Below are 27,770 nucleotides of genomic sequence, written 5' to 3' on the forward strand. Positions count from 1 at the left end.
TCATTCATGGTGATAATGATGTTGAATACTAATTTGATAACTTTTTCTGGTGAGAAAATTTATGGTTTTGCTCATATTCTCAAACTGATCAGACTCCCCAAATGTTAGTAATCACTTCTAAGGATAGTAAAGAACTATTCAGAATTTCAGAGGTAAGTGACACAGCCAAAGCTGTTCTGAAATTATCAACTTGATCTTGGTGTTTTGGAGAGAGAAGGTAAATTACTGAGAAAAATGTACCATTTAGGTAGTAATCATGTATTGACACTTCTTTGCTAGTTATGGAACAAGCTGTAATGTTTAATTAAGAAAGTTTTGACCTAAGATAGTCCTTCTTCTGAAGAAGCTATCTACTTAGAATGTGACTAAAATTATATGACAATATTATTTAAGTATATGCAACAACACTTTTTTCCTGATGTGGAGAATGAGGGAAAGTAGACATCAAAAAGGTCCTTTCACAGGGCAGCCTGGGTGGCTCAGCGGTTCAGCGCTGCCTTCAGCCCAGGGCCTGATCCTGGAGACCCTGGATCAAGTTCCATGTCCAGCTCCCTGCTTCTCCCTCTGCCTGTGTCTCTGCCTCTCTCTCTCTCTCTGTCTGTCTCTCATGAATAAATAAATAAAATAAATACAAATTCCTGAGTCCACCATTAGAGACTGGAAAAAAAAAAAAAAAAAAGAGGTCCTTTCACAGAAACTGGAAAAATCAGGAGGGAATAGCCAATGGGAAGATAGTGTTAATTTTCCTTTTTTCCTTTTTCTTTCTTCTTCCCTTACTCTTCCTTGAAAGAATTTTTTTGGTATTATTTACAATATTAGGAAAGTTGCTTTTTTTTTTTTAATTTTTATTTATTTATGATTGTCACAGAGAGAGAGAGAGAGGCAGAGACACAGGCAGAGGGAGAAGCAGGCTCCATGCACCGGGAGCCCGATGTGGGATTCGATCCCGGGTCTCCAGGATCGCGCCCCGGGCCAAAGGCAGGCGCCAAACCGCTGCGCCACCCAGGGATCCCGGAAAGTTGCTTTTTATTTTTTTTAGTTGAGAAATAGATAAATCCCACCTACTTAGTCAAATTTTGTAAAGTATTAACATCAAACCTCATACTCTTTGATTTCTCCTTTTCTACAGGTTTTTCATCTTTCTGGATATTCTATATGCTAATAAAATTTGCTCTAATGAAGTAAAATGCCTCCAACATGTAATCATTAGTATAGTTGTAACAGTGAAGGTTTCTATTGCTGCCTAAGAGCCACACCAAGACAAGACAACAGTTACCAAAACTTTGTTACTGTAAGCAGCATTACCTCCTATCTTTGAAAAGAGTACAAACCATAGAGATGATGCATTTCAAATGTGAACTTTCTCAAGAACTGTAAAGATTCTACCTCTAAAAACCCAAAGTGCCAAAGCCAGAAAGAATGCCCTTGGCATAGAGTATGCCGGGTTCATTTTGATCCAGAAACTACTACTCTAGTATCCTTTACTAGATTTTTATTTAATTTGGCCTTTAAAGCATTCTTTGAAGTCATGTTTGCTCAGCTCAGGGATCCTGCCTGCGTCAATACCTGATCATTAGTGGCCTTTTTATTGTTGTCTCACAGCCATGTGGGTTTTTGCACTTGCCTGTTTCCAGTTGTAAGTCAATTCCTGCCTCCGTATCAGTCAAAAGGTAATTTTTTTTTCTTTTTTCCCCACACAGAGGAAAAAAGAAGCTGCAACATTGCCAGTGCTTGAAATAAAGTATTCAGGCAGAAAAAAAAATAGAACACTATTTCACTTCGTCTCTTTTGCCTTGACAAAAACCAAGTGGGAAATTCAGTTCTGATTGAAATTTTTTGGTAAAATCACAGTAACAGAAACAAAACTATATGCTACACACACACACACACACACACACACACAATCATACAAAAACATAACATACATACACACACACATATATATATATTTTCACATACAACACATTTAATCCCCAATTATCTTGCCAATGAAAGAAGTCTATGTACCTACATCAGCCATGAATACTAAGCAATACTATTCCTTAAAATTGTGTGTGCATGTGTGTGTGTGCAAAATGATGCATAGGTAAGCTTCTTGAATTTAAAAATATAATAGTCCTTTCACATTTTGGGTTTTTGTATTGAATTCCACCTTCCTATGTGGAATTCAATACCCTCTATTAAACAAAAGAACTCTTTATCATACCCTTGATAGCTTCCAAATCAGTGAAAAGAAGAATTTTTAAGTCAATACATCTATTTCCTAAAACAAAATTTAAAATGCTTATTCATATTAGGCTTGGATCTTAGGGCATAAAGTACTGTGATTCTTCCCACTCCCACCTCCATACAACTGTCAAGCCATGAAACTACCTCATGCATTTACTTTCTGAGGAAAGAAATGGAAACTGAGAAAATTCTGATTTTTGGAAGGAAAATATTACAGAGAAAAATTTAAAAAAGAATTATATGCAGAGCAAGATATTTTTCAGATGATTAGATTGGGCATTGGAGTATCTTTAGACACACATATTGTGAATAGTGATCTGCCATTTTATTCCTAGAAGATGAATCTGCATGCCCAACATCACTGAACCTGGGTTTGGTAATAGCAAAGCTTTACAATGAACAGGTAAAGAACCCATGGCTTCTACTGATGAATGAAAGGAAGTGAAACTGGGAAGTTGTATGCTAGTAAAACAACTAATTGGAAAAGACAAAAATAGCTTATAGTGTTAGCCCAGTTTTTGGCACAAGTACTCTCATCAGGGTTGATTTCAAGTTACTACATAACATCACTAAATTCAGAGTTGAGAGACAAAGACACAATTGGCTCTTGTGGGTTGATCTGAGTTAGTGCTAGTATGCCATTGAAGCTTGGTCAAAAAAGGGCTGAGCTGAATATCAACTTGGAAGATAAAACAAGACAAAACCTTTTGATGTTATCCCTACCCTGACTCTCCTACAGAGAGTTGAAGCCAGTTTTCTCCCTGAGCATAGCCTCTTTTCTTGGTTCTGGTTGACTGGTGCTATATAGACTGAGTGCTTTTCTTGAATTCATATGTTTAGTCCTAATGCCCAGTTTGATGGAAGGTTATTAGACCCACAAGATGGAGTTCTCATGAAAAGGATTAGTACCCTTTTTAAGGAGACCCAGAGAATTCCCTATATATCCCCCTTCCATTTTGTGAGCACACAGCAGAAGGATGGTTATCTATGAGCCAGAAAGTGGGCTTTCACCAGACAACCAATCTGCAAGCAACTTGATCTTGGACATCCCAGCCTCCAGAACTGTGAGAAATAGGTCTTTTTTGTTTATAAGCCACACAGTTTACAGTATTTTTAATAACAGCTCATGCAGACTAAGACAACTAGATATCATCCATTTAGTGTTTCGCCAGGAGTCAATCTGATATGTGCAATAGAGGAACAATCCAATAATAAGTCATGTGCAGTCCTTTCAAATTCAAAATAAACACAAGGACTTTTCCATTCAGGCTCTCTAGATATAATCTTTTTTACTGAAGTATAGTTGGGACACAATGTTAAATTAGTTTTAGGTGTACAGTATAGTGATTCAACAGTTTTATATATTATACTATGCTCACCACAAGTGTAGTTACCATCTGTCATTATACAATGCCATTACAATACCACGGACTATATGCTCTACTTTTCATGCCCATGACTTATTTATTCCATAACTGGAAACCTGTACCTCCTATTCTCCTTTACTTATTTTATCCATTCTCAGACCTTCTCTCCCCTCTGGCTAGGTAAAGTCTTTATGAGATATGGAACTCTGTGGTAGTACAATTGAGGGAAAAATTTGGAAGGACACTGGGCAAGGCCTTGATCTTAAAAGTTTTATAAATCATTCTTTTTTTGAATAAAATTCTGCCTGTCATAGTGCTCTGGCTAAGCAACAGGAGAACATTAAAATCTTCCAGGAGTTCTGAGGACATGGGAATGCAGATGGATCAGTGTACTCCATCCTCAGTGCTTGCAGCTAAAGGCATTGCCAACATGTATCAGGGATATGGGTCAATTCAGTGTATATTATAGGGTCTTTTGCCTTTAGGACACAAAACACTATGTTCACAATTTTGTAACACATATCCATAGAACAAAGCAAAGATTGGAAGAAAATACATCAAATTCTAATAGTGTTTATCTCAGAATAGTGGAATTTGGAGTACTTATACTTTTCCCTCTTTTTAAAAAAAAATTCCAAATTTTATACAAAGATATTGTATGTGAAATATTTCTAAAAGAAATAATATGAAATAGAAATATCCTGTGAATTCCTCTAAAGGTACAATCAATAGTCAGGTATTTATGATTTTTGCTGTCTTCTACTCATACCTAGCTATTTTATGTAATTAAATGTTCATAAGTATTTGTTTAGTATCTTTTTTTTTTTTTTTTTTTTGCCACAGATGATCTGCCATCTCCATAAAAGTAGGAAATATCTCCAACATGCTGTCTGGAGATAAGTAGGTGCTCAATAAATATTTATTGAATGAGAAAAGGTCAAAGAGAGGCAGGGTGAGATGATTGGAGTTGCTTAACAATGGCCAGATATTGAATGTAACGTTAGTGAAATAAAATCTTGCAACTCTCATTCTTTCCTACTGAGAATCCTTTTTCTACCCAACATCTCAACTTATTGCCCCATTCTCACTGTTCTCAATTCCTTTTCTCTCTCTTTACCTTTTCTTCTCTCCTTCTCTACTCTCATTTCTAAGTAGACCTCAAGTATACAATATTAAATAAAACATAATCTTCAGTTTATGACATTCTCATCATGTTTCCTTGTCTATGATATTTTTCTTTTTATTCACTGGTTTATCTTCAATCATATACTCAACACAGTGAACTTATTCCCCAATCTAACAAAAATATTGACAATACCCTAAATAGATCTATATGTTGCTCTCTTTCTGTTCTCTCCCTACCATGCTTGATTTTGTTATTTCTATGCTTATTTCAAAATATTTCATACATATACATATATTCTAAATAAAATCATATTAATTTTTTTGATCTTGAACTTCATGAAAAGAGCACAATGCCCTATATAGTTCCCAAGCCTGCTGTTTTCACATAGTACCATATAACTAGAGTTCATCCTTGTAGTTGCATGTAGATACACTTTGTTTTCACTGTAGTGTATTTCACTCACTCTTAACCAAGATCTTTAAAACTAGACAAATTGTGATGGAGTTGTCCCTGGCAAAGCCTAAGAAAGACTTTTGTTCTTTGCCAACAAGTGTGTTCACAAGGATTTGGCCCACCAACTACAAAACTTTGTAGATCCTTAATTAACAATTTTGTTCTAATAAGCATGAGGGAGAAATACATATTTTTTAAATTGATAATATATTCATAATGCCTAAAATAACACTAGATACTAGATAACCATAAATAATGTACTACTTTAAGTGAAAGTTTTTTTAAATTTTTAATATCATTGAGTGTCACACATTTGGCAGTTATTAAAGGGGAAGGAAGTTCTCCTTTAATCAGGCTAAACTCTGGATGACTTCAAGTTGTTTCTTCTTGAAATAGCTTGGTATGTAGAAATTTTAAGCCTATCTTTCTAAGCCCCAAATATATCTCTGCTTTTAATTCATTTAAATTTAGTAAATCAGAGCATTCTCTCATTATAACTTCTCAATATATCTGGAATCCCCCAAGAACATATGAAAAGGATATCATATGTTATTTATACTTAAGATGAAATAACAGGTATGGCCAGAATCGATCGACCATACACTAATAGACACACTTATGGCAGGAACATTTTGTCTATGATAAAATTTCAATTACTAGAAATTATAATAGAATTGACTTCACTCTCTATTTCCCCTGGTACCCTTATGATGAAGAAAGAAGGAACAGAAGATATCCAAACAAGCTGAGATGATGGATTTTGACTGAAAAATAAGTTCACTGATAATATCCTTTACTTAGTCTACATTAACCTTGTTTCCTAGAAGGCATGTCACATATATCTCTGGGCTTCAATTTTCTTCTCTGGATTATTTTTAAATCCCTTCTAGCCATTCATATATGGTAATTTTTATACACTCCTTCCACTCATCTGTCATGGGGAATGAGAAGTAAGGCTCATATTGATGAACACAAACCTGTAGAGCTTCAGGCCTTAAAGAACTCCAGACTCTTTCTAGAGTGCCCCAAAACTCAGGGAGAAAGCCTTTTCCTAACCATTTTAATAAAATGCCTGTTTTTCTTGTTGATCTCTTCCCACATTTCTCAGCAGAAATACTGAGTAATTGTGTTCTTGTGAGGATAAACCCCTAACATCAGAAATTCAGATAGAGTGGGGAAGAGAAAGAATTTTTAAGGTGGAAGGCAATGACCAATAGCCTGTTTCGAATTCTTATTTCTGCCTCAAATGAGCATTGTATTTAGGGCAAGGCACTTTAACTTCAAACATATTTTCTCATAATATATGGGAATAATAATAGGTACTTTATTGTTGTGAAAATTAAATTATATAATTTTTGTTAGAAATTTCAGCACAGCAGACACTCAGTAATGGTATGTGGATTCTGAGGGAGGACAATGGACGAGATATGGAAAAGATCATGTAAGCTTCTAAGCCTGTTAAAGAGCTGTTGGATTTCTCAGATACAAGGCTGGCTGAATTCCTGTGAAGATGCTGGTCTAACCTTCTTATTCCTGTCTAGTAAGTAGTTTAAAGAGATAGGAATAAAGGGACAGCTAGATACAGAAACTCTGTCCCTGTGGGAAGCATCTAGACAAGGATCTAGGGATTTCCCTTCAGCTACATACCTCTAAGTAAAAACATTTTAAAGATAGCAAAAGTAGTTTGTGGAAGGAAACAATTTGCATTAGTGTACTTTTATGACTTCCTTTAAACATCAGAAGCTGTGAACATTTATGTAAAATCATTTGTGAGATTCACTAATAGACCATAGAGCAAGGTATGAACCACTGGGCTCTTTGCTAGGAAGATGAACAAGCATAGTCGAGTTTACCCTCTTCATCCAGGTTTCTCTTGTGATTTGGTTAATGTTTATAAGGTAGATTTTTGAGGTTAAGAGTCTAGGGCTAGAATTTTGCATCAGTCTCTACTTAGAATTAAGGGTCTACCAGTGAGCTGTGGGGACAATCCTCAGGTCCTCCAAAGTGATCCAGTTTTATTCTCTCATCTAAAGAGTGCACAACCCTATATGGTGGCCTCAGGATCCTACCTTTAGGTAATCATTCAATCCATGCTCCCTCCATGCAGTGTTTAGTGATCTAACCTGTCACCGAATTTTCAGTTAGAGTCTACCCCAAAATACTTACCACATCTCTTACAGCCACCTTTTCTGACTACCTATAATTTCGTCTCCAAAAAAGAAAATCTACCCATCTATTCAGTTAGAGATGTTATGGCAGAGTATAGAAAATCTCATCTCTGCTCTGGGTCAGCATTACTATGTGTTATTTGTTGTTGTTTTCAAAATACTCATACTTCCCTACTTCTTTCTCACCCCAGGATGTATTGGTCAAGGGACCTACCAGTGTATATTTTAAAAAATATTTGTAGGCTACACACACACACAGACACACACACACTCATATAGACATATATAGACATATTCATCTAGACATATATACACATAGTCATGCATATTTCAAAGCTTAAGAACCATTGACATACTTAAAAAAATTCCTTGCAGAAAAAAAATATTCCTAAGTGATACACACATACATCACCAGAAGTCGAAAATAACTGGCAGTGTTATGCAAAATGTTACTAAGATAATTATTTTTGTGCCTCAGGTATTTTTGATGTTTCAAGTGATTTTTAATTCCTCCCCAACTTGTTAAGATGTAATTGGAATATGACATTGTGTAAGTTTAAGGTATACATGTGATGATTCGATACATGTATAAATTGCAAAATGATTTCCACCATAAGATTATCTGCCTCAGTTTCTTGATCTGAAAAGTAGGGTTAATGAAGGAGTATTGTGAGGATTTGGGTATGAAAAGGATCTGGCACAAAGCAGGTGTCCAGTGTATGATGCTTACTCTTATTTTGACAGTATGGAAAGTGTTCATTACAGAGGCAAAGCAAAGGTAGGATTATCTCAGCTATTCCTCAGGACAAGAGGAATGGGATTCTAGCAAAACACCCTGGAGATATATATGTATCTCCAGGGTTGGCTTATTTTTAGACCAAAGCATTTATAGAAGGGTAAACTATCTTAATCACAGGGAGCTTTAAACATGTTTGATTTAGGTTCCTTTCCCATACAGTAATTGCCTGTTGAGCTATGGTTCTTTGGGCCCTCAGCCAGTAGGCCTTTCTCACAGATGACCTGGATAGATCTTATTCATCCTTTATTTATTAGTTCAGTGAAACATGGTTTGATATATTTCAGTGGGGATATGCCAAAAATGCTACAGGGATGTGAAGAAATGAATGCTTAGCCTTACAATATTCCATGGTCATGTTTAACATTAGGATTTGTTCCTGGTAAATGTTATCAAGAAAAAACAATTTTTGTACTCCCAGAGGATAGCTGGCAGTATTTCCTTCCCATCCACCAAACCATAGGCTATTTTCTTTAATTCCCTATTATTCTTATAATAAAATGTGGCATATGGATAGAATCTGGTTTGTTATTTACTCAGAGGTGACATGTTTAACAGAAGCCCAGTGCAGTTCCTTTCCACAGTAACTGTAAGTAATCCCCTATCTGACTGAAAATGTGTAATAAAAATAAGATTTTCTTCTGCCATACACCAATGTAGGATGCTCCTTTTGCTCCTATTCAAGGGAGGGCAGAATATGTCTTTAATTCTGGTTTTGCTTCAATCATTGTTCCACCATTTACCACTGTAAGAAAATGAGCAAATTGTTAAACCATTGTAAGCCTCAGTTTCCTCATCTGTAAAAGAAAGGTAATAGTAGGTTTCTAATGATGATACACAACTAAATGGGATAATATATGTAATTAGAATCTGGCCCAAAATACTGAATAAATTTAGTTACTAAAATATAGGCACTAAGTAAATAAGAGTTTATCATTGTTGTTGTTATAATTATTCTCTCTGTTCTTCAGGCTATCTATTGGCCATATATACTTTGTGGGGACATGGAGGACTGAATTATCCCAGCCATGCTGTGGGAACCCAAATAGCACAAGCCTAGCAAGTCATAAATTCAAGAGATTACAAGAGGATCTCACTGAACTGAGCCTGGAATTACATGAAAAGAAATCTTTTAAGAGTTATTTCCTATTCAAAAAGGACTTGCTGCATTATTAAATTCCACCATACTGAGAGCTTTGCTCCTTCACATTTGTGCTTTCAAATCTTACTTATTACAGCTCTAGCCTAAATGGGGTGAAGGAAGCTGGGAAGGGAAATGCTGAGCAATAGATCAGAAAGGAGATATTTGTAGGAATGAGAATAGCTCTAGCTTTCTAAGTACAGTTGTGAGTTGCTTTTAACTTTTCAGAACACTTTTAGTTCTACCTTCTCTATTGGGGTTGATAGCAAGCAGCTTGGCTGACAGTGAAGCCAGGACCCCTAGATATAAAACTCTTAGATACAAAACATCTATACCCCTGCCTACTCATCCCACCTGTTAAAGCCCTTCAGAATAATATGACGGTATAGGCTTTATAGATTTTATATGCTAACCCTTTACCAAATTGTCATTTGCAAAGATATTCTCCCATTCTGTAGGTTGTCTTTCAGTTTTGTTGACTATTTCCTTCACAGTGCAGAAACTCTTTATTTTAAGGAAGTTCATTTTTCCTTTTGTTTCCCTTGCCTCTGGAGATGTGCCTAGTAAGAAGTTGCTGTGACCAGGGTCAAAGAGGTTACTGCCTGTGTTTTCCTCTAGGATTTTTATTATTTCCTGTCTCACTTTAGGTCTTTCATCCATTTTGAATTTATTTTTATGGATGATGTAAGAAAGTGGTCCAGTTTCATTCTTCTGCACGTTGCTGTCCAGTTTTCTCAACACCTTTTGTTCAAGAGAACTGTTTTTTTTTTTCCCATTGGATATTTTTTCTACTTTATTGAGGATTAGTTGACCATATAGTTGTGGATCAATTTCATGGTTTTATATTCAGTTCTATTGGTCTATGTATCTGTTTTTGTGCCAGTACCATACTGTCTTGATGATTATAGCTTTGTAATACAGCTTGAAGTCTGGAATTGTGATGCCTCCAACCTTGCTTTTCTTTTTCAAGAATGCTTTGGCTATTTGGGGTCTTTTGTGCTTCCATACAAATTTTAGGATTCTTTGCTCTAGTTCTGTGGAAAATGCTGGTGGTTTCAGGTACATAGAAAAGTCACTTTAATTAGTCAGCCATTACAGAAGATTGTGGAAATTGTTATAATATGGGGAATCTAATAACTCAGCCTATATATTCTCAGCCAGTGTCATAGAGTCTGTGGCAGGTGAGCTCATGAATAGATAGCTCTGCCACTACCTGTCTTCCCTGATAATGCTGCTAACTACAATTTTCTATACCATCTCTTATTCCTATATATGGCCTAGAAATAAAATATTTTATTTGGCAGCTTATTGAAAGAACATATTATTAATGGTAGTTATATAATTCTCTAATACAACAGAAACATTTTATTAGTAAACACTGATGACTGCTCCTAAAGGAGCTATAAAGTTAGGTTCCTGAGGGCTGCTAGTCACAACATTTTCTCCAACTGATTAATATATAATCTTGTTTAATGGGTATTTCTTTTTAAATGCCTTATTTTATATTGTTGATTCATTAGCATTGAACTCATGGCCAACAGCTGTGTAATCATACCTGAGTGAAACTCATCTAATGCATGTATTTTTTTTTTTTCATAAGATACATCAAAGGCTTCTTGTGTTTAGGATCACTGGATATCACTTTTGCATTACATTTGGGGGCCATGTTAAACAGCAAAATCACTAAAAAAAAAGCACAAAAATGTGAAAAACATGGCACTAAATAGATTGGGAATATGACATTTGTTTACAGTATGCAAGCTAAAAGAAGACAACAGAGGGTTGATTTATTGGACCTCAGCTGAGAATGTGCCACTGGCAACTCACATTTTTCATTGCTTTGAATGTGCATGTCTATAAATGACTAAAAAAGTGTATGAATATTGATTTAGCAAATAATTTTAGCAAGTAGGCAAATTGGCAGATACAGAATCAGTGAATAATGAAAATTGATGGCGCCTTTAAATGGCATCTATTTTCATTTGATATTTGTATTCTGTCTTAGATTTCGGAACTCCCCATTTATCCACTGTAGGAAAATGGTCCATATTCTTTTACTAGGAAAGGGAAATTCACATATAACCTGGAAGTAAAGAGATCCCTGGCAGTTAGGGCCATTCTAATACACTCAATTACGTTTTAACATTCCAAAAAGTCTTAAGGCTTAATGAGGTACAGAAATTAGAGCTCAGTAAGAACATAGGCTTTACTGTCACAGAGATCTAAATTTAGAATGAGATTGCACTACTAATTAGCTGAGTATCCTCAGGGAAGTTATATACCTTCTCTGCACCCAAGCTGCCTTATTTCTAAAGCCATTAATATAACACCACTTTTGCAGGGTTTGAAGTAACATACATGGAAAATAACTGATATAAGGGCATATTGAGTTCAGTGATATTTTTCCCCCTCCCATTTAAGGTATCCTGGAATGAACCATATTAGATTCTATGTTTTCTACAATGCTGGGATGGAAATGGGCAGAGGAGAATGGATAGGTGGTTTGAGATTATGTGTAGGAACTGGCTATGATCACAGGTTAATTAAAAAACATAAATTTTGTTCTTCTCTAATCAAAATAGACTTCTTAGTAGGAGGTCTTTTTTCAAACAATGAGGAAGGAATGAACATGCACATGAGATAAATTTGTGAAAAAGTTGGGAAAAAGCCATTAATCTATGCATTTTATAGGATTAGTCCATAGTTGATATTTAGAGGGTCAATCTGAAGCTAAATGAGTCAGACTGAGATTGAAATTAGGGTCAATGGCTGTAACTAAGATGTGAAAATGTGACCCCATTTAGGAAAACGGCCCAGAAATGTATAACCTTTTAACTGGGCCTCATGTTTTGAAGTTCAAAAAGTTATAAATATGATATCTGTGATCAATACAAGCTGGCATAACTAAAAGTTCAGGCCTTAAAAAATGGTGTTTGCAGGGACGATACCATAAGTATCTTGGGGAAAATAATTCTAAAAGTTATCTTTCTGTTTCACAAATGAAATTGAGAAGTTTGCTTTTTCAAATAACACTGGGACTGTGTCTATAAAGATAATTCCTTGGACAATCATGATGTCTTGAACCTCCTAGGGGTTGGTTCATGGAATTGTGTACATAGTTGTAATTTTTAATTTTACATGTCAACTTAACTGGGCCGCAGGTTGCTCAGATATTTGGACAAACATTATTCTGGCAACATCTGTGAGGATGTTTCTGGATAAGATTAAAATTTGAGTCAGTAGCCAAGTGAAGCAACTTGCCCTCTTTTGTATGGGTGGGCCCAATCCAACCAATTGATGATTTGAATGGAACAAAAAGGCTGAGTAAGAGGGAACTCCTCTTGCCTGATTACTTGAGTTGGGACAATAATCCTATTCTGACCTCCATACTTAGACTAAAGCACTAGCTCTTCCCAGGCCTTGAATCTGCTGGGTTTTAGACTGTCATATACAGTATCAGCATTCCTCATTCTCTGACCTTTGGACTCAGATTGGCTACACTTCTGGCTATCTTGGGTTTCCACCATGCCAACTGCAGGTCTTGGGACTTCTCAGCCTCCATAATTGCATGAGTCAATTTCTTATGATCTCTTTCCCTTTCATTCTGTATGTATGTGTGTATATACATGTATATGTACTATATAGATATAGTATACCTATCTATCATCTATATACCTATCTACTCCTCTTAGGTCTGTTTCTCTGGAGAACCATTACTAATAAAGCAGTACATTGCAGTGAACCAAGTGATTAAGAGCTTAGGATTTTATATTTTTCCAAGGGGTTGCAGTTGCTGTGCTACACTGTCAAGATCTTCATTTAGGAATAAAGACATTATTATTCTAGAAGGTCAGCATTCCAATAAAGACAGTTCTCAAGTGTTATCCACCTCATGGATTGTCTCAACTGCAGAAAACCATGTCACTCAAGGTCATGCCCTCTTCCTGGGATGGTTTACCTTCAGTGACAGATTGACTTGTGATATAAAGTTCAGCTTTCTTACCTCAACTTGTGATAACTCTACAGGGCCATCCCAGCTCCATAATGCCCTAGGGGTAGATGGAGGTTCTTTGCAGCTGAACTTCTCCCTCTGTCCAATCCTGCTTCCTCTACCTTGATCTTTTTGGTATTAATCCCAAGATCACTTCATAATAAAATTCCTGCATGCTAATCCTCATCTCAGAGTTGGCCTTTTGGGAATCTAGCCTGCAGCAAAATCCAGTTTAAGTCCTGAATTTCCTAAGACATCTTGCTTGACTCCTCCCAGTTCATATTTGACTTTCTATGACAACAGTGGTCCTTAGAATATCATTTAATATATATTTCAAGGTTTCATACCTATGACCTGCTAGGTACATTGGGCCCTCAAATTTGTTTTTATTTGCTTGAATATTATTTCATAACATTTTAGATTTAAATGATTTAGGTGTGATATGTATTATCCAGTTCATGATGAATCCCTATTCCATTATTGTCTTATACTCACCAGCTTCAGTAGTTTTTATTATTTGCACTATTCTAAAGGTACTTAGTCTGTGACTCCCTTACTTCTGAAACTTCTTTTATTTTTATTGTTCCATCTGGGGTATATATAAGTAGAATAAAAGTTCCTATAAAGTATGTGACTCTCTAATACCTTGTGATAAAGTCCATGGTTTTCTCCCCCAGCATGTACTTGACCCTTCTCTCAGTAGCAGCATGTGATTTGTGTGATATTAAATGCATGTTTGGCATCCTTTTTCTGTTGAACATGATTAGATATCTGTCTGGTGCTCAAAAAAGATGTATTGGCAAATCAATAATTCAAGTCACACATCAAATGAATCAACCATAGTCCCATGTTATTACATTTTGGGGTATTATCTGGAAAGGAAAGGAATTGGCTAAGATGTCTGAATCCAGGAAGTATATTTACCTAGCTAGTAAGAGCATTCATTAAGTAGCTTCCACTCACAAACACAATGAATATTCATTAATAGTTCCTAGTCGTAGATTTTAAAACAATAATTTGGTTACTAATGACCCAGAAATAGGAGTCAAAAGGGTTTAATACAGAGTGTAAAGATAAAGTAGAACCAATTTTTCTTATAATTTGTTGATGTGTCTTGTGTATATCAAATGACTGTTCTATATTTCATTTTCCTCATTCTTAAAGGAGGTTAGTTATTCCAGATGATAGCAGTTAACACCAATGGTTTTATGGATGTTACCAAACAGGAGTTGATAGTGTCTAATGTAAATTCTAGCTCTAGGAAAACTTGCTGATAAGGGAGGTGTTTGTGTAATAGGAAAATATATATTTATATGTGGTCAACCAGGTTCCTGTTCTCTTGCAGTGTTATATTAAACAAGATAATGAGAAAGCGTAGCAATTTTTAGAAAAAGTTAACAATGCCCAAAATGTTCATTTCTGTCTCTTATGTACAGTAGGGAAAACAAACATCAAGCAAAATCTTCAATCCATGGAAAGATAAATTATAATACAAGTTGATGGAACTTTATGCAGCTGTTAAGATACATATGAAAGATGTAGAACAATGTAAAACTTTGTTTAGGATATAGCATCAAGAAAAAACAGTAAGCAAAATCATATGCTAGAATTATAGCTATAAAAAGTAGGTATACATTTGAACAACGTATGCATGAGAAAACATGAAAATCAGAATAGTTGTTTCAGTGTGATAGAATTATGGATAATTTTTCCCCTTCTAAATGTTCTTTAATGTGACACTGTTTTTATAACACAAATACTGTATTTGTGTTATAAAAACAGTGTCACATTAAATATGAAAAGAATATGAAAAGAATTATAATGAATAAAACAATCAGATTGTCTTGAAGTAAAGTAGTACCACGAAATCAAGACAACCTAGATGAGAGATGTATTACCTTTCTTGATTTATATCAAACAGATGGCATTTTCCAGAGGCGTAAGACAGTAGTTTAACCAAAGAGTACAGACAGTAAGATGGGGGAGAAGGGTTTGAGGGTGTTACTTCTACCACAAATTTCCTTCATGACTTTAATATGACTCACATAACTTTGCACATTGTTATTTTTTTCCATTATCCCCTCTGCTCTATACAGCAAGCTAATAGGTAGCTTTCCAAGAACCGCCTGAGAATAATCAGTTATATCGGGGAGAAATGCTGTATGCTTTTAGAGAAGTTTTGTATTGTGATATATCAAAACATGTACAAAGCTGCCAGCAAAGGAATAAGGAGATAGAGGGAAAATCTCTATGGCTGGATGTGCAACTACAGGAACTTGTCAGGTTATGTTTCCAGACAGTTGCATTGTGTTGCATATTGTTATAAATATTCTTCTTTTAAAATTGTAACTGTCTTTTGGAGGGGGCAAATCATGAATCGTTTTATAATGGAAAATATTTTAAGATGTGGGCCTTTGTCATGTTGTGTGATATTTGCAGTGACAAATCTTACTTCCATGTAAATTTAATTGAATATAATTTAGAATAGAAATTCTTGGGCATAAATGGTGTATAATTATATTGTCACGGTGGCCTATCAGTTTTAAACTGAATCAAGTTTTTTTGCACTTGTATCAGCTTATGCATTTACTCTATCAGATAGCTCTTCACATAGAATTTTCATAGATATCTTTTCCACGCCTTATATAAAGATAACATATTATCCTTTCTTCACCTCTGATATGAGGAGCCATACCTCTCCCTTGAATGATCTTAATTTTCAAGGTAGGGTTATTAACCATAAATTTAATATCTCATTATATATTTCATAGAACTGTTATTTGCATTTCATAGGAATTCTGCTTGCTTGTCTGTATATACAGAAAAACATTCACATACAGTAGGTATTAGGGTCTGTGTTTAAGTCTGTATACTCATGGAGAAAGTGTCTGATATTTGGTGCCTGGAAGGGTTGATTATGAGAACAATTAATGCTCCTCACATAATATTTGTGGTTCTTTACCTTACGGTCACACGCAGTGATTATACACCTGTATTCTCTTTTAATGTGGATGTGGTTGTATGATTTGCTTTGGACAATGAGACATGTAGAAATGACTCATTTCTGTAAGTGAGCACAAAAAAAAAACAGTGTACAATTTGCCACAGGTCCAGTGATTCAGAAAGACTTGGCAAGATGAACTCTTGGTCAGTTTGGGGAAGTGAGGAACTGACATGAGCAAAGCTGCCCACTGATCTATGTTGAACATATAGTATAAATGAGAAATATCTCCTTTGTCAAGCCACAGAGATTTTCTGAATTGTTTGTTGCCACAGCATAATAGAACTTCCTAACTGAATTACAATGAGTAAAGATCTGAGAATTTTTCCAAATTTTATTCATAGCCCTAAAAAATATATCACTTAGCATTTTATACAAAGGAAATATGTGAATCGTGTATCACTAAGCATAAAATTCAAGCAAACATCCAAGAACTTACCACTCAACTTAAGAACTATAACATTCCTATACTGATGGAATCTTTATCTTCCTGCTACAACCCAACATCTAATCTGAATTGTGCCTAGAAAAGTATCAAGATATGTAGTTGTAAAATTTACATAAATCCAAATACTAACTATACTAATGTTCACCAATGCTTTACTGTGGGATGGGAGAATTGTGCTGGGTATTTCACTTACTTATTAAAACAAGCAAACAAAATACTTGATGAGACAACTAAAGACACCAGTGATTATTTATAAAACACATTTGTTTTCCTATGTTTAAGTAAACTATAAGAGATGGAGAGAAGAAAGATGACAGGCTTGGAACTTCAGGATCCAAGGAAGAACATGGTGTTAAGTTGATAGGCTTTCTTTTTTGTCTTTTATATCCCAAACTGGAGCTGATGAAGCTGGCAACCCAGAAATGCTAATGGGAATTGACAAAGAAAAAAAAAAAAAGCCTGACGAAAGACTGATCCAGGAGTATGGCAGCCTAGTGCATATAAACCTTTTAGACAATAGTCACTTTACTCCAAGCAAACACCACAGGTTAAACTGTGGTCACATTCACACCAGAAAATGCAAAGTAAAAGCTCAGCCTTCCATTTCTGTGAGGCTGTAATGAGGCACCTCAGAACTCCCAGTGAACTGCTGGAGAGAATGTAGAATAGGGAATCAACACTTTTATCCCCATTGGGTAAAAGCAAGGCACTCTAGATGATGTCAGTGGAGACCACATAGTGAGCCTAGACTTTCACTCCCAAACATCAGTAATAAGGCAACACCCCTCTATTCCTCTGGAGTCATGTTAGAGAATGAGAGGAGGCTTACCGGAGAGTCAGGGCTTTCACCACTGCCAGTGGTATTCAGGTATACCATCCCCTTCCTCCTGCTACAGTGTCAGTGGAGGCCATGATGAGAGTAATTAAAGGACATTCCAGCCTTTCTCAGCCAAGGAGACATGAGTAGAGGTCTAGTAGGGATCTAGAGCTCCCACCCCCTGAGTGATAATGAGAAGCCCCTCTCTTGAGTGTCAATGGATGTCACAGGTCATATACTGTATGATTCCATTTATATAATATTGTTAAAATGTGAAAAATATAGAAATGGAGAACATAGTTACCAAGGGTTAAAGAAACAGTGAAGATAATAGTATGCATGACTATAAAAGGACATTAGGGATTCTTGTGTTATTAGGAATATTCTATATCTTGAGTGTATCAATATCAGCATCCCACTGGATATACTATAGTTGTTTTCTGGGGGGTGGGAGGGCCAGAAGGAGAGAGAGAGAGAGATAGAATCTTAAGCAGTCTCCACACTTAGCACAGAGCCTGACATGGGGCTTTATTTGACAACCCTGAGATCATGACCTGAGCTGAAATCGAGAGTTGGATGCTTAACCAACTGAGTCACCCAGGCACCCTGATATATTGTAATTTTTAAAACACTACCACTGGGGCAAACTGTTTAAAGGGTATACCAGATCTCTCTGTATTATTTCTTATAACTGCACGTGAATCTATAATTATCTAAAAATAAAACTTTTAATTAAAAAAATATCTTGATGAAGCATAGCTGTTATATTTTGAAAGCCATAATACTGAGGTGACATGGGTGTTTTGATTAGAAGACCATGGTAAAGGTTTGTCCTGAGCGGAGTAATTTCCAACGCTTCATAGTATAAGAATATACACAAGTAATTACTGCTTTGTGGGTTTTCCCATGTTAACCAAAATCAAAAGTCTAAAGAACTGGCTTGAAATCCAAGCTACTTTTTTTTATATATATATATATGAAATAAAACAGCCAAAAAGCCTAGAATATTTAGACCAATGCTATCATTCCTTTAGAAAGTATCTACATGGAAAACAAAATTATAATAAAAACTTTGTGTAGTAAATATCTAGTCAGGGCAAGATAGAATGCTTGTTAAATGACTTTGGCTGTAATAGCCTGAGGCCCATAAGGCATTGGGAATTTCCTCTTCAGGACTGTTTCCCAAACTAAACACCAACCACATCCTATTGACATGTTAATACCAAGGCACTATTTTGTCTTAATGCTATAATGATTTCCTAGGACTACTAGACGGGGAGGAGAGAGAATGGAATTAAACTTTGTTGAGAATCTAGAAAATCAGGCTCCATGAGGAATCAAGCGTTTTAAATTATGTGGAAGCATCTAGTGGTATACTGCTATTTTTACAAATGTGTATAAGAAAGATTTAGTGTGTTCCTTACAATCAATCAGCTAATTATTATTTGGGTCTGGCTTTTGCTACTTCCTTATTTGATTCTCATTGGATATATTCATCTCTAAGCTCTGAGAAATCCCCTGCAGTACTTTTCATGAACTGGCCACACTCTTGGCATTATACAATGCAACTTAGAAAACTCCAGTTCAAATAGATTGTTTTTAATTCTTTTACATTTAAATTCTAGTAAGTGATAGAATTGGGTTTAGATTTCCTCCAAGTTTATTGCTGTTCTCGGATGCTTTGTGAAATTTTAATACAAGGACATAATTAATCAGTACAACATTTTCCTTTCTACTTTCAGCATTTTTGAAATGTAGTTAGAAACAAAATGGCCTATCCTATCCTTCTGACATGTTAATATTGACCATTCTGTTGATTTCCTCTATAAATAGTCTAATAGTCTAATATTTCCTCTATAAATAGTCTAATATTTCTCTAATAACAGTCTAATATTTCACTGTGTCCAGTGTGTTCTCAAAAAGATGAGGTCGTGGCAGCTATATTTTTGGAGAAAAAGAAAACTGAGACATTATTTGGATAATGTGCTTTTTGTACTGATTTAAGACAAATAGCAAAAGAGTTATCCTACAGTATGTCAAGAAATTTTCCCTTTGGCAGATTGTTTATTTTCTGTAACATATCCAGACTCAGAGATCCTGGCAGTCTATAGCTGACCTATAAAAATATAAAGAAATAGGACAATGATTATGTTTAATTGAGACCTTCCCTGCTATACCCATGGGAACTTCCTAATTGATATATGTTCAAATTAGTTTGGAATTAAGAAAGAGAAAATACTAGCTATTTTGAAATAATGAGGAATTTTTCCAGCGTCTATACACTAGCCAGAATCTGTGTCACTGCCTAGAGTATTTTAATTCCCTCATGAACAGAATTGGCCCAAATAATTATCCAATGCTTGGAGCAACATAAATAAGATTTCTTGGACTTCTAAGTTTTCAGCAAAAGGAAGATGTAGGGAGAAGGGAAGGAGAAGGGGAAAACATATTTAGCAATTATGACTTAACGAAAGAATAAATTTATGTAAAAATCACGTCCTTTAGTAAAATGGTAAAATTTTTAAAGTTTCTAAAACTCTTTAACCCAACTTAACACTCCTTCCCACATCCAAATGCCCAGTAGATTCCATTTTTTATAGATTTTATATTCAGAGGATTGCTAACTAAAGTACTAACTATCCATTAAAATATTACCCAAATAAGGTCAATGTCACTCTAGAAGTATTTACATACAGTCTTGGGCTTTGGAGAGCTTTTAAGATTTAAATAAGGACTCTAAACTTGTATATATTGAGTTTCATTCGTTTGAAAGAAACTCAGTTTTGTAGGTGTGCAGAGGGTAGCTCAATGACAGGAATTCAGAAGGGAACTCCGCATTCGTGACTCACCTTAGACAACACGGTCATATTAGGATACAAACTCTTAAAGTAGTTTAATAATAATAATAATAAACCCACAAACATTTGATTTTATTCCTTGTATATGCTCCCTTAAAAAGAAAAAAATATTCCCTCTTGGTACTTTTTTGAAAATAAGTCTTCCAAATACAATATAGAGGAAAATGGAATTAGTTTTCCATTTGCTGTTTTTCTTCAACGCTGTGTTTAATGGGCTTCCAAAGTTTACTGTGAAAGAAAAAATAAAAGGATTATATTTGGCCATTGGGAAGAAGAGAGGAAATAAAAGGAGAAAGAAAGGGGGGTCCCTGGGTGGCTCAGCGGTTTGGCGCCTGCCTTTGGCCCAGGGCGCGATCCTGGAGCCCGGGGATTGAGTCCCACGTCAGGCTCCCAGCATGGAGCCTGCTTCTCCCTCGTCCTGTGTCTCTGCCTCTCTCTCTCTATGTCTATCATAAATAAATAAATCTTTAAAAAAAAAAAAAAAAAAGGAGAAAGAAGGACTGGAACCTAGGAGGGTAGAGGAATAATTCAGTGGGGTCACCAGAGGGCCCAGAAAGCAGGCTGCTTGTGTGAGTCCAAGGAAAGAGATTCTATTCCTATGTAAATGAGAGGTGAGTAGACTTGTTGACAGACATGGTCTGGAGGACTGGCTGAATTTCCAGAAGCCTTATAAAGAAAAAATTTCTGCCAGTTGATTGGCCAGCTTTTACTAAAAAAAAAAAAAAAAAAAAAAAAAAAAAGGAAGGAAGGAGAAAAAGAAAAAAAAAAGTGCTTCCCATGTTCAGTCCACAAGGCTGACACCAACAGATATTCTTCTCAATGCACAGTTCTTCCAAAACTCTGGCCACAGTTTGTATCACATGGGAAAATTTCTATTGACCTACAAAAGGAAAGCTCTTCGGGCACCAGGTAGAGGATAACATGTCAAACCAGCCACCTGACACTCATTTAGCAAGAGAAATACATCACGACTTCCTGCATGTCAGACACTTTGATATGTTTTGGTGATACAAAGATAACGGAAGCAGTGTTCCCACCTTGGGTGGTGTTTAACAGGAAGAAATTATTATAACTTATATGTTCAGTGCCAAAATAGAAATCAGGGTAAAGGGCTACAGAAATTCTCCTGGAGCTCAAAAGAAGGATCAATTCTTCCTGGTGAGAGGCAAAGAATTAACAGATCACAATATATTTGAGCTGGGTCTGGAAGGATAAAATAGTGCATTAGGCAGAAAGAGGGCAACAATAATTCCACAGAGTGGGCAGTATTTTCAAATCTCAATGGCAGGAACATGCTTAGAGATATTGGAATAGTCTGACAATACAGGGTATAGAAGAGAGCAGGAGATAAGGGTGGGAAACTCAGCAGGGGCTGGACTAAGAAAGATCTCTGTAGTTTATCCTGTGGGCAAAAAGGAGCTATTGAATTATTTGGGGAGGGAAAATGTCATGGTAAGAGTTGTATCTTAGTAGAATGAGCCTGGTCTTAGCATGGCAGAAGACTTAGTGGATAGAGTATGCTCAAGAGGCATGTCAGAGAGCATGTCATGGAAATGGAGAGGAAGAACTAAAGGGCATGTAGAAAATGGATGGTGGGCAACAGTGCCAGGGAAAAGACATGCAGATATATGAAAGAAAAAAAAACAAACAAACAAGCCAAGGTTTAAAGAAAGATCAGAGGTGGAAGTTTCATGGGATATAGGTGAAAAGAGGCAAATAAGTAATGAAAGTAGATCACCAGGTTTGAAAATTAGAGAGGAGTTGACTTTTTGTGGGTGTAGTTCCCTGTAATGTTGAGGTAGGTATGCCTAGTATCTTACCACACTCATCTTCACTTTCTACCCCCTTCTTTACCTCAAAAAACTGATGACTGTATATGTCATCAATGTGTTATCTTACTGTCTGGTTTCTGTTTGGTTTGTCTAAGAAGAGACCAACAAGAGATTGGAAAGAGGAAAGAAAGAGAGGTGAGGGTATTTGTTTCCCTGCTTCTCCAGTATGAGGCCACTGTGAGCTGACATTGTTCTGAAATAATCACTTTCTCAAGGTGGTCTCTTTACATGATTCTCTCCTCCTGGGTTCCATTAACTGCCCCATCCTTGGGATTCTTGGTGACTTCCCATTGCTCCTCAAACACCATCCCCAAGTTATTCTATCATCTCTTGTAAATATTCCCTTTGTAAATAGCACTTTGTTACATAATCCTAAATTGAGAGTGCCTCTGTTTCTTACTGAGAAACAGTCATATAGAGTTTAAGAAGGATTTTAGGAATCAGTGGGACATAGAGAGTGGAGATAGCAAATACAGGCCACTCACTCAAGATGTTTAGCTGTGAAAGAAAATGAAGGGGAAAAAAGGCTGTAAGTTGAATAGAAGCCAGAATGGAAAGAAAATATTTAGCATGGAGAGACATGATGATTTTTATATATTGAGACAAGGACACTTCCTCTAAGTAAGTAGGTTAATTAGAATAAAAGAAGCATCTGTGCAGTGGGCCTTTCACAAATCCCACGGTTTGGCTAATTCTCACATCTAACTCTAACCCCTCTTAATTGCCACATATGGGAGATAGAAAAGGGGAGTCACAATTTTTTTTTTTTTTTTTTTTTGTATATAGGATCCAGAGAATGATTCTAGCAGTATTGGCTCTAATTGCTCTAATAGCAGTATCAGAAGTATCTAAACTATAAAGGTCACTGTATGTATGGCCTTGGTTCAGAATCAGTGTGAAGCCATGGAATGGCAATAATGAAAGCTGCCATATAATAAACCTGAGCAAACAGCAGTGGAGTTAGTCCTAGCTAGAAGATGAGTCAGTCACACATGAGGAAAGAACTAGAGATGGAGAGATCACTGGGTGAGGCAGGGGGTATTATTTACATCTGCAGTTGGACTATACAGAACTTTAGCATTACCTTTATGATGCTACCATTATGGTAGGCTACTATATATATAGCTTTCTGATTCAGATACTGGTCTTCTTTTCAGAATTCACTATATTAGAAGAGAAATACTCAAGGTTTTTTTTTTTTTTTAAGATTTTATTTATTTTTTCATAGAGATGCAGAGAGAGAGAGAGAGTAGCAGAGACACAGGCAGAGGGAGAAGCAGACTCCATGCAGGGAGCCCGACGTGGGACTCGATCCAGGGTCTCCAGGATCACGCCCTGGGCTGCAGGCGGTGCTAACTGCTGCGCCACCGAGGCTGCCCACACTCGAGGTTTTATAACACAGTGTCTTAAGGCACTTAGAATGCTTTTTCACCTAAAGAACAGTGCAAGCAATAAGCTCTATGAGTTCAGACAAGGGAGAGAGATCACTGAACAAATAGACATGTATAAATGACTTATCTATGTAAATCCACTGGACAATCCATTTAGTCTGAGAAGGAGACAATGTCTTAATTTTGTATATAAAATTCATTAAGGTCTTCTGATCTTTCTTGGTTTGAAGGCTCCCATGGCTTACTCTACAGACTATGAGAACTGCCAATAGCATTTTTTTTAAACCACCCAATCCCATCAATTACCCCAAAGTGCTAGATGCTGAGCACAATACGAGGTAAAATACAGTCAGCCTTCAAAGTCCATAGTGTTTTTATTTTGTTGATATTTCTAAAATGTTTCAAATATCTGTAATACACAGAGAAATAACCATAGGCTTGAGCTAGGAAGATGTTAGGGAATGACTGCAAGATAGATGGCTTTTCCCAATATAAGTGAATTTATCTCAAATCTCCCCAAAGGAGAAAAAATTGCAGAAAGCATTGGAGAATTATAACATTCCTTAACACTACCTCTCAATTTTGATGACACTTCTGAAGCCCAGATATTTATTGGAAAAGTTAAAACAGAATCTTGGAAAGAAAGAAAGGCATATTAAATGTAAGTGGGGGTGCCTGAGTGGCTCAGTAAGTTGAGCATCCAATTCTTGATTTTGGCTCAGGTCTTCATCTAAGGGTGGTGAGATCAAGCACTGTGTTGGGTTCTGTGCTTAGCAGAGAGTCTGCTTGAGATTCTTTCTCTCCCTCTCTTCCCCACCTACTTCTCTCTCAATAAGTGAATAAAATCTTAAAAAAAGAAAGTAAGTGAATGGTCTGAATTGCACCACAGGCTTAAGGATATCAGTATTTACCCACATTTCTAATTTTTCATATAAACTGCTCAATTTCCCACCTATTTAATAATTTCTATTTAATTGTCCAAGGATCCTAGAAAATTTTTGATATCTTAGAGAGTTGTAGCACAATCAAATCCAGGTTACCAGTTTCTCATGCTACAGTGTGCCACAACTGATGACTATTAATTTACTCTGATAGGTTATGACAGCCCACTGCTCCAGTGGTGTTTCTACTTCTTGCTGTCTTTGCGGAGGCCACAGAATTGAAAAGAAGATGATCCACCCATCCCCTGTCCAAGGGTCATCTTTCTTTGGGTTCCCGAGTCACAACTCTTAATGATCAGTCATTTAAGTTCATTCACCCAGCCCCAACCTCAAAATAATGGGTCAGGACTTATCCATGTCTGCTACCTTTCATACTTGGAAAAAAGCATCTGCTTTTCCTTCTAGTGACTAAGTCTCCCAGGGTTATGGTCCATGTTCTTTAAATTCTCACATATCAAAAGCCATGTTCAACATGGCTTCTGTGTGTGACCTAAATTCCACCAAGCAAATGTACCACATAAGACTTGTAAAGAGGAAGCTAGCTATAGGAAGGGGAGTCGCAATCATGGAGATTGCTTCTTTTGAGCCAATTAGGTGGCATGAGTATCATCACAGAACAGAAGTGACTATGGGTTTTTGTTAAGAGTCTTATTTCGCTAAATCTTTTTTTCTCCCTTTATTATGTAGCATCTAGACTACTAGAAATTCTGCAAGATAATTGCAATAAATCCCCTTCTGCCTAATAGAGATAAAGAAGATTATGGCATCTGCTGCTAAGAATATTGTACCTTGAAAAAATACAATTGATACCAAAATGGTTTCAAGAAAGGTAATGGGAATTGGGGTTGTTTATCTGACTTGGTCGAATAGAAGTAGGAGTGGTCTGGTTGGCAGTAGAGACCGAAATGCTGGTATTCTGTAATACTTCATGGTAGAAGAGTTATTAAATTGTGGCCTTTGTTGCTGGGAAAGATACCTATCGAAGGCAAAGGCGATGCTTAGGTCAGCCATGTTGAAGAATATAATGACAATGGGATGGGCTGCTACTTCAAACCGAACTGGAAAGCATAAAGCAAGAAAATGACAGAGGAAAATTATAAAATCTTGATTCAAGTCCTGACCACACAATCAGGAAATTTCCACAACTACCCTCAAGAATACCTTCTATTCCTTTTAGGTACTGGGTCGAACAATTAAGACTGATTCCAAAGGTTGTGAGAAGTGATGATGTAACCTTGACAGAATTCAGAGCATTGTTATGTCTTGAGTAATGATATGAGTATTGATAGGGAATACCCACCTAAGAAGTTTTAATGTACGTACATGAGATGATTTAGTTTGATTTTGAATATTCTGAACCCTCAAACTTTACTGAGTGTCCTCAGACAGCACCAATAACACTTTCCCTGCCCCAGTTGATAAGGCTCTTCCTGCTTTCTTTGAAGTCCAGGCAATCGGTTACTTTGGAAGGGAATACCTATCCTTCTCCAGATGCCACCCTATTATCCATATAACTATAGACATTTACCAGTTTGACTCAAAGGACCGAACAGATTTAAGTCCAAAAGAAGAGATTATTTCTGATTTAGACTGGCAAATATCTGGAATTAGTTTATCGAAAACTAGATATAAGAGTAGCTTATGTTAAATGAAGTTGAGATGCTAAAAATTTGTTAGTTTTGCAGAAGAAAAAACATAAAGGCTAATAGTGTCTTAAAACATAGCATGGTGTTATCAAATGACAATGACTTACCTATGTTTAAATATGTCTGCAAAGATAATAATGAAAAATGTATTTACTATGACTTCAAGAAATATCAAGGAAGGAATACATTAGCATATTTGTAAAGCTCTATAGTGAAAAAACTCTTCAATGAGGCAAGAGAATAAGTGGGAGTTGCTACCACTGAACTCAGCTCTCTGATGGCACTGGTATTGATGGTATCCTAGAGTAGAAAAGGCCAAGAAACAAAATTAGGGGTAGTTACTAAGTAAGCAACAAGGCTGGAGCGATAATCAAAATGGTATGGCAAATAACTTGGGCAGTGCCTACTGATCAGGCATCCCTAGAACTGAAACACTTGGACACTACATTGAAGTTCTATTTGGAGAAAACTCTGATGTTTTCTCATGAAGAAAGCTCTGGCATCTGAAAAATGGTAGACAGACTTAAAGCAAATACAATTGCAAACCATGGCTCCTCACCTGATTCTTGTATACTCAGAAGCCCGAGAAATAAGGGCAGACTGGATATCTGGAAAAAGAAAATAATACTGCAAATGGCTTCCCATTATACAAATCTATTTTTCACAAGCAAGCAGTAGAATTCCAGCCTTGTGATTTACCTTTTCTGCCTGCTTGTCCTGTAGGCTTTGGGACTGTGTAGCCAGCTTGTATCATTTGTAAACCAATTCCTTGTAATAGAGCTCTCTCTTCATATATGTATGCTATGTGTGTGTGTGACTGTCTATATGTAGGTCTCTCTAGGTATATATGGATATAGATATTATTCATCCTCTATTCTCTGCCACTCCATATATATATGTACATGTATATATGTACACATGTATATAGATATATCCTACTAGATCTGCTTCTCTGGCTGAACTCTAAACTGATACAACAGGTCAGCAAGTCACCACATATAATCTATCTGAGCTGCTATCAAGAACTTTTATGCCACAAAGTTGAGTGTGCTCAGCAGGAATCAGCATCAGTTTGAAATGAGATATATAAGATTGGGTCTAATTATGTCTTAAAGGCCCCAAAAGTTACATGATCAGGTGACTAAATACTCCCAATATATCCACTTCTGTGGCTCTACTGTCACTTCTTCTAGCTGAAATAAGACCTCATTAAGAGTTCTTGTATTATCAGTTGACTGAAGAAAAAAAAATTAAAATTTATAGATAGTTTAATCTAATATGTTGGCCTGAGCCAAAGGTGGAGTGTTTCACTCCTTTTTTTCTTAAAAGGTTTTATTTATTTGAGACAGAGAAAACATGAGCAGGAGGAGGGGCAGAGGGAGAAGGAGAAGCAAACTCTCTGCTGAGCAGGGGGCCTCACACAGGGCTAGATCCCAGGACCTTGAGATCATGACCTGAGCTGACTGAGCCACCCAGTTGCCCTGACTGTCTCACTCTTATAGTCCCACTCAGAAATACCCTTGGACTATCATAGATATGGAAATTCTCCCACTGGGAAAAACCTA

Source organism: Canis aureus, chromosome 12 (genome assembly GCF_053574225.1).
Source record: "Canis aureus isolate CA01 chromosome 12, VMU_Caureus_v.1.0, whole genome shotgun sequence".
NCBI lineage: Eukaryota > Metazoa > Chordata > Mammalia > Carnivora > Canidae > Canis > Canis aureus.